At 37.6% G+C, this 12,480-nt stretch overlaps 1 pseudogene; it reads left to right on the forward strand.

Annotated features, from left to right (window-relative positions):
• The first annotated feature begins 2,033 nt into the window (after positions 1 to 2,033).
• LOC138170937 (kinesin-like protein KIF18A) overlaps positions 2,034 to 12,480 on the forward strand; it is a 75,820-nt pseudogene continuing 65,373 nt past the window's right edge.

Consider the following 12,480-nt stretch of genomic DNA (forward strand, 5'->3'; position numbering starts at 1 on the left):
CTTACCTAAACTATCTGTCTTGCCTTTAAAGGATACCCTCTTCATCTTTTCTTCTTAGAAGCCTTACAATCACCTCCAGGCTCAGCTCACATCAGCGTCGCTATAAATTTTCCCAGATCGGCACTTGTGCCAGCACGTTCTGTTCAAGTTGTCTTTACTTCTCTAGTGTGTTAGATCCCTTCTCACCCTCAATCCCCAGGTAGAATGAATGCTCCTGGCCCTTATCTTTGCATCCCCTTTTGCTGTATCCCAGAGCCGTGCATTGAGTAGGTACTTAATAAATGTTTGTTGAATTATAGTCCAAGAAGTACCAGCAACACGAGTAGCAGTTATATTGCCCTTATGTGAGGTCTGTGGTCATTTTATATATGGTGCATATACATAAAGTTGTTATCACATTGTTATTAGTGAGGCTTTTTTTTTCTATTTTTATTCATTTTGACAATACTGGAAAAAATGCATTGCATTTTAGTTTGCTTAAAGGTGATAAATACTATTTTAGTTGAACCTTATACCCTTCCATGTAATCTGTTATCCAGCTATACTGGCTTCCTTGCTGTTCCTAACTCCAGACATTTTCAGTGGCTGTCCCCCATCTCTGCCTCCTGGCTTCCTTTAAGACTCAACTAAAATCCCACCTTCTACAGGACACCTTTCCCATTTCCTCTTACTTTTAGTACTTTCCATCTGTTTATTATTTCCATTTTGTCCTGTATTTAACTTGTTATATCTTTCATTAGATTATAATCTCCTCAAGTGCAGAGACTGTCCTTTGCAACTTCCCAAGGTTCAGAATACCAGCATAGGTGCTCTCCATTTTATTCAGTGACAAACCAAGAACAGAGAAGATCAAAACATGACATCATTCCAAATACAGCATTTACTAAGCTGTGATTAAATAATCTCCAAGTACTACCCCACCCCAGGACCTTCCAATCATTCAATCAATTACAAAGTCTCTGTTCTAAATACTACTCCACCCCTAGGCTGTACCTTCATTTGGTCCACCACAAAGCCCAAAAAGGTCAAAAGTTCCCCACCCCTGGATCACAATTGAATCTACCCCAGAGTTACATCAAGTTTAAGCACAGCACTTAATACCCAAATGGAGGTCTTTTCTTCATCTTGACAGGAGGCAAGTTCTCAGCAATCTTAGTTCCTGGGGAGACAAGGCTTAGCAAGGCCACCAGATACATTGCCAGTCTCTTCATTAATTCATCCTCTGTCTGTAGAACAGTCCTAGAACCCCTGAAAACATTAGCAAAGCCCTCTCCCAGGATTTCTGTAAACATACAACAAGAAAATCCTTCTTCAGGGCTTCTGAACCAACAGAAAGGTTCCCAGACCCCTGAAACAACAGCACTGTCCTTCACCAGTGGACAGTATTCACTCTGTCTGCAGGACAGTCTCCAGACCCCTGCAACAACAGCACTGTCCTTCACCAGTGGACAGTATTCACTCTCTGTCTGCAGGACAGTCTCAGGGCTTCTTAACCAAAAGCCAGGTTCCAGGACTTCTTCAACAAAAGGACTGTCTTTCACTAGTGGACAAATCTGGCAAAACAACATCAAAACAGACAGACAAAGTACCAGCAAAACAGCCATGTCTCCTCAGTTCTTGGCAGCTCAGGGGGCAGGTCTCAAAAGTCCAGGGCAATTCAAAGCGGCCACCAGCAATTCTCTTAGTCTCTCTCTCTCTCCACGAGGTGCTGCTTCCAAGAAGTCCTTCTGCCTCTCTCTTGTCTCTCCAAATCTACGTCACCAGCTCCTCCCAGTTCAGGACTTTCTTTTCACATCAACAAGTCCATCCCACAGGTAGGATTAACAAGCTCTGGGTTTTAACACAATCAATTTGAAAACCAAGGCAATACAGGGGAATCTTTAATTGCCATTACTATCACACCTTAGCACTTAACAGAGTGCCTGTTACAAAGTAGTTACTTAATGTTAATTGACTGATGTTTTGCTTTTTATTTGTTGTATTTCATTTTTAATTTTTTGTGACTTTTTTCCTGTATTTTATAAAATATTTACTTATGACAACAAGACAAAACAGCAAGTATAAATCTAAATGTTCATATTGCGAAAATGTGTCTCATTGACGTGGTGAGATCTGAACATGCCATTCCCACAAATGCCGGAGGAAGCCATTTTAGGGAAGACTCAAACATCAACCAATCACTTTTAGCCCTTAGAAATGTCATCAATGCCTTAGCAGATGGGAAGGTTGGTACTGTGGACATATGTCTTGTACAAGGCATTCATAATTTCATGTGAAAACAATGGCCCCATTAACTACAAAGTACACTACTTCATTCCCAACAAACTTTCAAGATGATAAACAGGTTTTTACATATAGTTCTGTTCTCTCAAAGTATGATCTATCATTATACATGTTCTCAATTTTCTGTTCTCTTATAATAGGCATTTATTTACTGAAAGTAATAAATATCAATATATGTACCTTATGTAGAATATTCTTCATCCTGGGAGAAATCTAGCTAAAATGTATACAATACTTAGCTTTCATAAAAAAGGCCAGAATTGGGTAATTCTGAAGCAATAAAACCTTGAAGGAGATTAATATTTGTTAACATTTATCTCTTATTTTTTAAGATCTGTTAGATTTATCACACGTGTAATGTTGGCATTTATATGCCTAATGTGTATCTGGCAGGCTCCTTACTTGTTTTAAAGTTATTTTGAAGTTTTAACTTATAACCAGATTAGAATTTCTTTATTCACTACAAATATTTCGAAATTACAAATATGTTTCCCAAGAACGAAAAGCAAATAATCTAAGGTATTACAGATTTCACTAGATGGCTTTAAGTGCCTTCCAACTGGCATATTTTGTGCTTCTCTTCTGTGTTTTAAGTTTGAATTAAAATTTTAGTTATTGAATCTTATTTTAATCCTTTTTTTCTTTGTGATAACCTTCATGTGACCACAAGGTGACTGCTCATATATTTACACTTATAGATTCTGCTCACTTACAGTAGTTTTAGACCCTTTACTGTGTGATATCTATGTGGGAAAACAGTGAACTTTGAAAGCTTTGATTGGTTTGTATAATAGATGGGCCGCTAGTGAAACGGGGCAGATTTAGTTTATTTTCACATTTTATTTGGTTTTCCTTTGCTACCTGAAAGGAAAGACATAGGAATCCTTGAGAAAGAGAAGGAAAAATGTCTATAAAGAACTTTGTTACACACACATATGAAAGAATTGATGCTTGGTCTTGTCCCTATCTGAATTCTTTTTCCCCTCAAGTTCATTGACCACCCTTACTTTGTTCTGATGTGATAAGTGTGGGCAAGGTTGAGCAGGGCTGAGATTCTCAAAATGACTTGGCAAGTGGATTACATTTGAATGTGGAAAATGTTCTTTCAGAGAAAAAATCAGCATATTCCTTATAGAAATAGCAAGCTAACTCGCTTGTTAAAGGATTCCCTCAGAGGAAACTGTCAAACTATCATGATAGCTGCTGTTAGTCCTTCTTCTGTGTTCTATGATGACACGTAGAACACTCCCAAGTATGCCAACCATGCAATAGACATTAAATCTTCTGTAAGTGAATTTACACTACTGCACTTGTGAAAGGATTATCAATGTGCTTGTTGTTCTATGGAGGCTCTTATTTGGGGGAAGGTCCATGGGCTACTTGGAGAGACTGTCTTCATTTTGCCTCACTGCTGAGTTGGGAATACAAGATTCTTGAGTCACTGCTTGGTTTTATTTATCCATTGGGATACCTGAACAAACATTAACTTGGGCTGTTTTGAGTAGCGTTACTAGCAAGTTATTAATTCTATGTATATATTTTTAAAATTTTGAACTATTATATAACACTTGAGTCTTAACCCTCTTTGTCCATCTTCTGAGAATTCACTCCTACCACAGCAAAAGGGAAATATGTCCCCATCAGATGGAAACCATGGGATAGTTTCATCTGTTTCATGGGCCATTATTCAAATAAAGACCATTGTCTGGAGTCTTCTCTGCTGCTGCTGATGGTCTTCTGACAGCCAAGAGTTTGTTGCCAGACTTACTTCACAAGCCTTTCTAGCCTGATTGAACCTTCCAGGTCCCAAGAACTCAGGGTTATCTCCCCATCTTCCTTAGCAGTAGAATGATCCCTGGCATTAGATGACCATGTCCATATCCTGCTTCTGTCACTTTCTACCTGTTCGACCTTGGGCAAGTCACTTAAACTTCCTACCCTCGGTTTCCTCATCTTTTAAATGAAGAAGTTGAACTAGATAGCAGATAAGGTCCCTCCATCTCTAACCCGGTGAGCTTAGGAACCTGCCAGGATTTGCTGGTGGAGGGCCTGCACCACTGATAGACTTAAGAGTCTAAAGCAGCAAGCTTCCAAACAGACTAGAAGACAACTTGATTCCACAGTTATAATTATGGTTTAGTTGTTCCTATGTCTCTGTCTACAGAGATATTTGATTGATTTATTAAGATAATAAGATCCAGAATTGAAAGATACCTTTGGGGGCGGCCAGGTAGCACAGCGCATAAGAGCACCGGCTCTGGTGTCAGGATGACCTGGGATCGAATCCGGGCTCAGACACTTAGCACCCACCCAGAAACATCTGGCCGTGTAACCTTGAGCAAGTTAACCCCAATTGCTTAAAAAAAAAGAAAAAGAAAGATAGCTTTGAAGTCTTCTAGTCTCATCCTCTCAATTTAAACATAAACCTGAAGTCCATTGAAGAGAACATGACTGCTTGCCTATAGACACATAAATGTTAAATCACATTGCCAATCACTCTTGTCACTGGGCCGCACGGTATCTGAAAAGACCCAAAAAACTACTTTTCCACAGCTGAAAGCTAGCTCTCATGGTGATTTTAGAGATGCGTACACAGGACCAAAGAGCAGGAAAGCCAAGTAAGTAGAACTCTTCGAGAATAATAAGATAGAAAATGAGCGGAAATGGAGCCTTTAGACTAGGCCACTCACTGACTTCAGTTCTAGTGTATACCAAGTGTTCTAGAATGACTCGTGAACTAACAAGGCAGTGGTGATTTCAGGAGGGAAAGGAATCAAACCTCATTTTCTTTTTTGAGAGGGATACATAAATTAGTTGCTATATATAGACATCATTCACCTTACTCTGGCAAATGATTTGACAGAGTTGTTCATGCTATTGTGGAAAAACTGGAAAGCTGTGGGTTGGATGATGACAGAAGTATGAAATGATTGTGTCCAGTTCCTCAGAGCAACAACTAAGGTTTCAGTATCACCTTGGGAAGAGGTCTCTAGGAAGGGTCCCTAGCATCTCTGCTTGGCCCTTTCACATTCTTATCAGTATAACAGTAGATGGAGACATGAGGGGCATTCTCATCAGCTTTCCAGGTAGCTAAAAGCTGAGAGGCAGAGCCATTAGTAGATGGCTAATTCCAAAAAGGTCACGATAGGAGAGATTGTTGAGATGAATACAGTGCTATCTAACTGAAAAAGGAGAAGGGTAGCTAGGTGGTAAAGTGGATAGAGTCAGAGAGGATAGGCCTGGAGTCAGGAAGACCTGACTTCAAATCTTGCCTCACACACTTACTAGTTGTGTGACCCTGGGCAAGTCACTTCACCCAGTTTGTCTTGGTTTCCTCATCTGTAAAATGAGCTGGAAAAGGAAATGGCAAACCCCACTCTATTATCTTTGCCAAGAAAACCACAGATGGGGTCACAGAGTCAAAAACAACAGAAATAACTGGACTCAAGAGAGATGTAAAGCCTTACCTGTAAGTTTTTACAAATTGGAATTGGTTTTATCAGTGCAAGATGGGACAGAAATAGCAAATAGTGTTTTTAATGACCTGGAACCTCAGTATGAGTCAGCCTCAGTGTACCTGAAGAAGCATGCTGCTCTACAGTGGGCTGTGGGCTGGCCTAGAAGGCCATCAGGCCTCATTCAAATCCTATCCCTCAGCCTTCTTGGCTGTAACCCTATGTAGTCCTAGGCTACTGTCATAGGTGCCCCATTGCTCCTAGACCAGGTTGCTAATAAGTCTCTTGTAACTGCCCTGTCAGACCACACCTGGGGTCTTGTGTTCTACTCTGAATGAGGGCATAGGGAAGCTTCAGGGCGTTCACAGGAGGACAGTGAGGATGGTGAAAGTAAAGGCCTGCAACGTCAGTGGAAGCAACTAAGACTGTTTAACCTAGAAAAAAGAAAACTTGTGGGGACAGGATGACTGTTTTCAACTACTTGGAGAGCTCTGAGTTTCTAATTCTGCACTGATGTGATTCTATATGAAGAGTTAGAAGAGATTTCACATATATAGCACATTACACACAGACAGCTTGTGCCATGAGCATAGCTATCACTGAATCATCGAATTAGAATCATTAGCACTAGAGAGGATGGTCAAGATTTATTTTAAAATTTGTTCCAAGCTATTTGGAAGGCAGAAATGCAAGTCACCTGAGAAGTAAAGAAACAAAATGTCAGGCATTTGAACCTAGAAACACTTTCATATAAAACTCTTTTAGGGGTGATTAGGAGCAAACTCATCCACTAAAGCCCTACTCCAAGAATTAGCAACAATATTTTTTCCAGCTTTCTTTTTTATTATGTCTTTATTCTCTGAGGAATTAAGCATGAGACCCCAGTGTGGTAAATAGATGTGTCTAAAATGTCAGAGGCTATGCTAGCAGAAAACATTTGTCAGACACAAACAGATAGGAGGGCTTCAGTACAGCCCTCGCAAAAGATGTCATCTGAAGACCAGCCTAAGTCCAGGAGGTTCATCTTCAGAAGACTGGCGACCATATGGGGAATGTTTATTAGTGAGCAAAGAGGGACATTTGCCATCATCATCATGATGACTGAGTCATGGTTTTTATTGTGAATACAACTAAATAAAACCAAGCATTTGTCAGGCCTCTCCTTAAAGCATATGGATGTATGGAGAGTAAGGGAGAACTGGTAAATTAATTAATTGGAAAAAAAAGACTCTCAGAGAGTTTTGTGTTCCCCCTGCCATTTCCCACCCCTGTCCATTTTCAAACCTGTATATACCCAGGACAACAATGGACCTTTTCCTCAACTCTACCTTCCAGAACTTTCTTTAAGGTTCATTTCAGGTATTACCTCTGTAAACCCTTTCCTAGATCTCATGTACATCACCACCACAGGAACCAGCCAAGGGCTCCTCTCCCTCCTTAGATTCTTCTAGATCCCTTTGGCTGAAACTGCTTGCTTCCATCACACCCTACCTTGGGTACTCACCACCTTCTCCTCCATGTAGTATAAGCTCATTGAGAGCAGGGGCTTCATGTTATCATTTTATCCCAAAGGCACTGCAGAAATTGTTGCTGTTACATCTTATTTACGTGATTAGTTTGCTTAACTAATCATAATTTGTTAGGAGGGCGGGTGCAAGAGTTGTTGTTTTTAGCTGCTACAAAGGAAAACTTTGGCCTAGCCCAGGTCGAAATGACCTCAACTTCCAAATTAATCACAAATTAATGAAGTTTTCATGTATGTTTTACTAGTGCTTAATAGACATGTCCATTCAACAAACATTTTAGCTCCTTTCCCCTGCTAATTTGTTATCTTAACAAAATAAAATATTCATCTATGAGTTTTTCAGATGATATGAATAAATCTTTAAGTCCCATTTTTATTCTTTTCCCAGTGTCTGTCTTTTGTGAGAAGACTTTAGCAGCAAATTTCTTAAAAAGCCTATTTAAAAGGTTTTAACTTATTTGTTCCTTTTCTTGAACTGAATAGGGCATGCTGATGGCACAGCCTTGATGAGGTCTGCATACCTTGTTAATATTATTTCATCTTTTAACAGCTGAAGAGTGACATTGTTAGTCTGGATGATCACACAACACAATATGTCAAGATTTGTAATGAGCAAAAGAAAGAGGTATGTGTGGGCCGCACATTACCCTTACTACTCAATGATTTGTCATACTAATAACTGTCTCTTCCCTATAGCTAGTTCTTTCTCTGGTTCATTCACTCACATCTTGCTTATAGATCCTGCTATGATTTGTCACAGTTGAAATATTACAGTGCTTTGAAGAGTAATAGACAGCTGCTTTTGTATTTCAACTAAAGTTTTCTCTCATTTAGATTATGATGTTAAAAGAAAAACTGAAAGTCTATAAAGAACAGAAAATCATCACTCATGAAAGTAGTAAAGGAAGCCTCGAGCTTTCCAACCAGGAGGAAACAGAATTACAAAGGTAGGCTTATTAAAGCATTGAATTTTAGAAGTGCAAAACCTCATTTTGTTACAAATTCTTTAATCATTTTTCCATTCTTTATACTTTAATTCTTTGTGACATTATGGTTTCTAATCCACATCATCTGTTCATATTATAGAAATTATCTGGAAAGAGGAGAGTCGTCCATAAGCTATCAATTTGGTATAATTGAAACTATTCCAAGAGCCAAAATATCTGCTTTAGTTTAACATTTCTCAGTTGTCCTTAGCTTTTCTTCTAGAAACACATGCTTATTTGCCTTTTCTGAACTACTTTTACAACACTTCATGTAATTAACTATTTCTCCTACTTAGCTATTAGCATGCTTTATTGAATTAATTAGATTTCTTATGAACCATGGCATTTGCTCTTTTTGCCTGTTCTTTAATTGGGTGCCATAGTTTTCTCTATATCTAAGACCAAAGTTCAAATATAGCCTTAGACACGTACAGGATTTTTCATTGATGACCGAAGGTAAAAATGCTAAAAAAATAATGGAACTTGTGAGTGTGATGTAGTTAAGGGTGACGGGCTTTGAATCCTGTTTCCAAGGCTTTGTATCTCTATGACTTTGGGCAAGTCAGTCAACAAGTGGTTATTAAGTGCTTACTATATGCCAGGCACTGCTCACTTAAAGTGCCTGAACTACATTCTCACATGTAAAATGCAGAAAATAATACTTGAACTCTCTGCTGTGTAGGGTTGTTTGGGACTTAAATGCTGAGTGCTTTGTAATGTTTAAATTATTTTATAAATCTCTGCTGCTGTTGTGTGGAAAGGTAATAAAAGAAACTACAAAGATAAAATGTAAATCTTTTTTAAATGAACTTTGTTTTTAAAACCATCACCAAACAGATTCAAATATGAAGAATATTTTTTTAATTTTTATTTTTTAATTAATTTATTTAATGACCTTTTTACTATCTCCCTCCACATCCAACATTAGAGAAGACCACCACTGGACACAGATTTGCAACTGTATGTAAAACCATATTATTTATCAGTTCTTTCTCTGGAGGTGAATAGCATCTTTCTTCATAAGTCCTTTATATTTGATTTGAATATTTATAATACTCAGAATAACTTGGTCTTTCACAATTACAATTTTTTTTAAAGATTATACATGAAATTACATGTTTCAGTTATTTACTTCTTATTGAAAATTTGTTAATGTTCATTTTAACTTTAACAAGTTGGTGGCAAAATAATTTTTTTGTTTTTTCTGAAAATTTTTCCATGTTTTTTTCCCCTGGATTTTGTGGTTGTTATAAAGTTGTAATGATTGTGTTTTATTATTTGAGTTTTGCTTTCTTCTCTAAGCATCATTTCATGTCATGCTGTATTTATATACTTCATATTTTATATTTCTTATAGAACAGTAATATTCTAATGTCACAAATTGTTCCTCCTTTTACCCATTGTTGGGCACATTGACCCTGTCTAAGTTATTACTATTAAAGATACTCTTAGGAATATTTTTGTGCTACTTGGTCTCTTTTTTCTGTTAATATTCTGAAAGTATCTTCCTAGTACAGACATTACTGGATTAAAAGAAATGAAAAATTGTCTAGCTCTTCTTAAATCCTATAGAACTTTCCAGAGAGATTCCACCAATTCAGACCCTGTCGTCAGTATAATAGTGTGCCTGTTTTTTCTTGCAACCCCATTACTGTTTATTTTTATCATCTTTGCCACTTTAATGGATATATAAACTTGAGTTCTTTTATGGACTTTCTCTAATAGAGTTTGTACAGTTTTTTAGTGGTTCTTTTTATAATTTGCATTTATAATTCAGTGAGCTGCTAGTTTATGTCCTCGGACTATTTCTTTTGGGGGATTGATCTTCATAAATTTGTCAGTTCCTTCTCAGTATTGAATTTCAGTACTTTTATTAGAAATATTTACATCAAAGATTTATTTTTCACCAGTTTCTTCCCTTTTCAATCTGGGTGCATTGCTTTTGTTATGCAAAAGGTTGTTATATATAATGTAATCCATTTACTTTTTGTAATTTCTTCTATTTTTAATTTTTTCCACATCTAAATAGTTGTGATTCCTTGTTAAATTATATCTTTTATTTTACTCTGCCTTTTTTTCTTTTTTAAAAATAGACTATTTTTTTTATTATACGTTTTTCTTCTGTGCTTAATTCCACATTGAAATCCAAAGTGGTTGTTCCATTTCACAGTTCTCCCAACAGTGCATCAATGTGTTGTCTTCCCACAACACTACTAGCATTGGCTATTCCACTCATGTTTTCTTCATCTTTGCCAGTTTTCATATTGTAAACTGAAACCTCTGAGTTGTTTTACCATTTAAATTTCTCTTGTTATTGATTCAGAAACTTATTTTCCTGTGACCACTTATAACAGGCAATTCTTACTTTGAAAACTGTTCATATCATTTTACCAGTTATGTATTGGGAGATGACTCTGAGTCTTAAATATTTGTGTCAATTCCCTGTATGTTGAATATACCAATATTTGCTGCAAAAAATTTTCCCCATTGGGTGTTTTGTTTTAGAATTCTGTCTACATTGATTTTATTCACACAAACTCTTTTTAGCCATTGTACATGTTATAATACACTCTTATCTCTTGTTTGATTAAAAAATTTCCTCCTTAGGGGCAGCCAGGTAGCACAGCAAGTAAGAGCACCGGCCCCAGTGTCAGCATGACCTGGGGATCGAATCCGGGCTCAGACACTTAGCACCCACCCAGAAACACCTGGCCATGTAACCTTGAACAAGTTACTTAACCCCAATTGCTTTAAAAAAAAAAGAAATTTTCTCCTCTCCATAGTTATAAAATATACCTGATGTCATCCTCTTGTAATCCATTTTAGTCTTTTGTATAATATATTGGTCTAATCCTGATTCATGCCAAAATGTCCTCTCATTTTATTGGAAGTTCTTGTCAAACACTGACTTCTCCCAGTAATTTGTTTTGCTGGGTTGATTAAACCCTGTGCCACTGTTTTTTTTAACTGTTTGCTGCCAGATAGTGAGCTCCATTGATCACTGTTTTTTAACCAGTAGCAAACAGATTTGATTTATTCTGCTTTACAACACAATTTCAGCTCAAGTGAGTTGTACTCTCTTTATTAGAAATTTTCTCCCTTTTTGCCTTGGGATTCTAGACCTTTTTATTCCAAATGAATTTTGTTATTATCTTGTTGAATGATAATTGTGTCACCATAGTAGTTAGGGATAGCACTACATCTGCAAAGTAGTCCAGATAGTATTGGAATGGGCTGATTTTGAACAGTGCATGCCCCTCCAATTCTTTGTCTCTCTTTGTTTTTGTTGTTTCCTAATAATGTTTTATAAGTATTATAATGTATTATAAGTCTTATGTGTGTTTGGTGGATTGTTGTTCAGTCATTTCATTCATATCCAACTCTTTGTGACCTCAGGTGGGGTTTTCCTGACAAAGATACTGGGAATAGTTTGTCCATTTCCTTCTCCAGCTCATTTTACAGATAAGGAAACTTGCCCAGGGTCACATAGTTAAATAAGTGTCAAAGGTTGGATTTAAGCTCAGGTCATCCTGACTCTAGACCCAGCACTCTGTTCACAGTGCCACCCAGCTGCCCGTCCAAAGGCTCTGCTGAACTGCTAAGGAGTCCATCACACACACACACACACACACACACAATTAGCTCCCAGATATTTGATTCATTTTGTAGCTGTTTTGAATGTTTCCAAAGATTTTTTTTCTACGTCTTTTGAAATAATTATCAATGTTCATTAGTGAGATTAGTCTATAGTTCTCTTACTGTTTTGTCTCTCCCTAGTTTTGATGTTATGGCCATGAAGTGGACAACTGAGAAACAGGACAGTAAAGCCAATTATAATTTGATAGGAGTGTTTATTAACCAGCTGGTGACTGCCTCCCCAGTAGGGAAGATAGCATCGAGTCTCCTGAAAGGTACATTTTATAGAATAATATGTTGCTAACAACAAAGTATGGTTCCAAGGGGGGGGCCACCATTTCTAGTAAAGTCTTGGGTACCTAACAAGAACAGACTATTATCTGGGGTATGTTTCTAGCAACATGTGTGAAAAGTTCCCTTACTATTATGGCCTATCAGGCGGTTTCCAGGGACCCTGGTAGGGGCCCCTTCTGGCAGGTTTAGTGGGCTTTGTTGTATAATTTCTGGTGGGCGTTTCAGCCATATATGACCCCCAACAAAGGGGTTGGCTACATGCCACCTCATTCTATTTTTTTTTTGAGACTAGCTTTTATAG

The sequence above is a fragment of the Petaurus breviceps genome, unplaced genomic scaffold (assembly GCF_028583685.1).
Source record: "Petaurus breviceps papuanus isolate PSGF00001 unplaced genomic scaffold, PetGlider_PUasm1.0 400, whole genome shotgun sequence".
NCBI classification, from domain to species: Eukaryota; Metazoa; Chordata; class Mammalia; order Diprotodontia; family Petauridae; genus Petaurus; species Petaurus breviceps.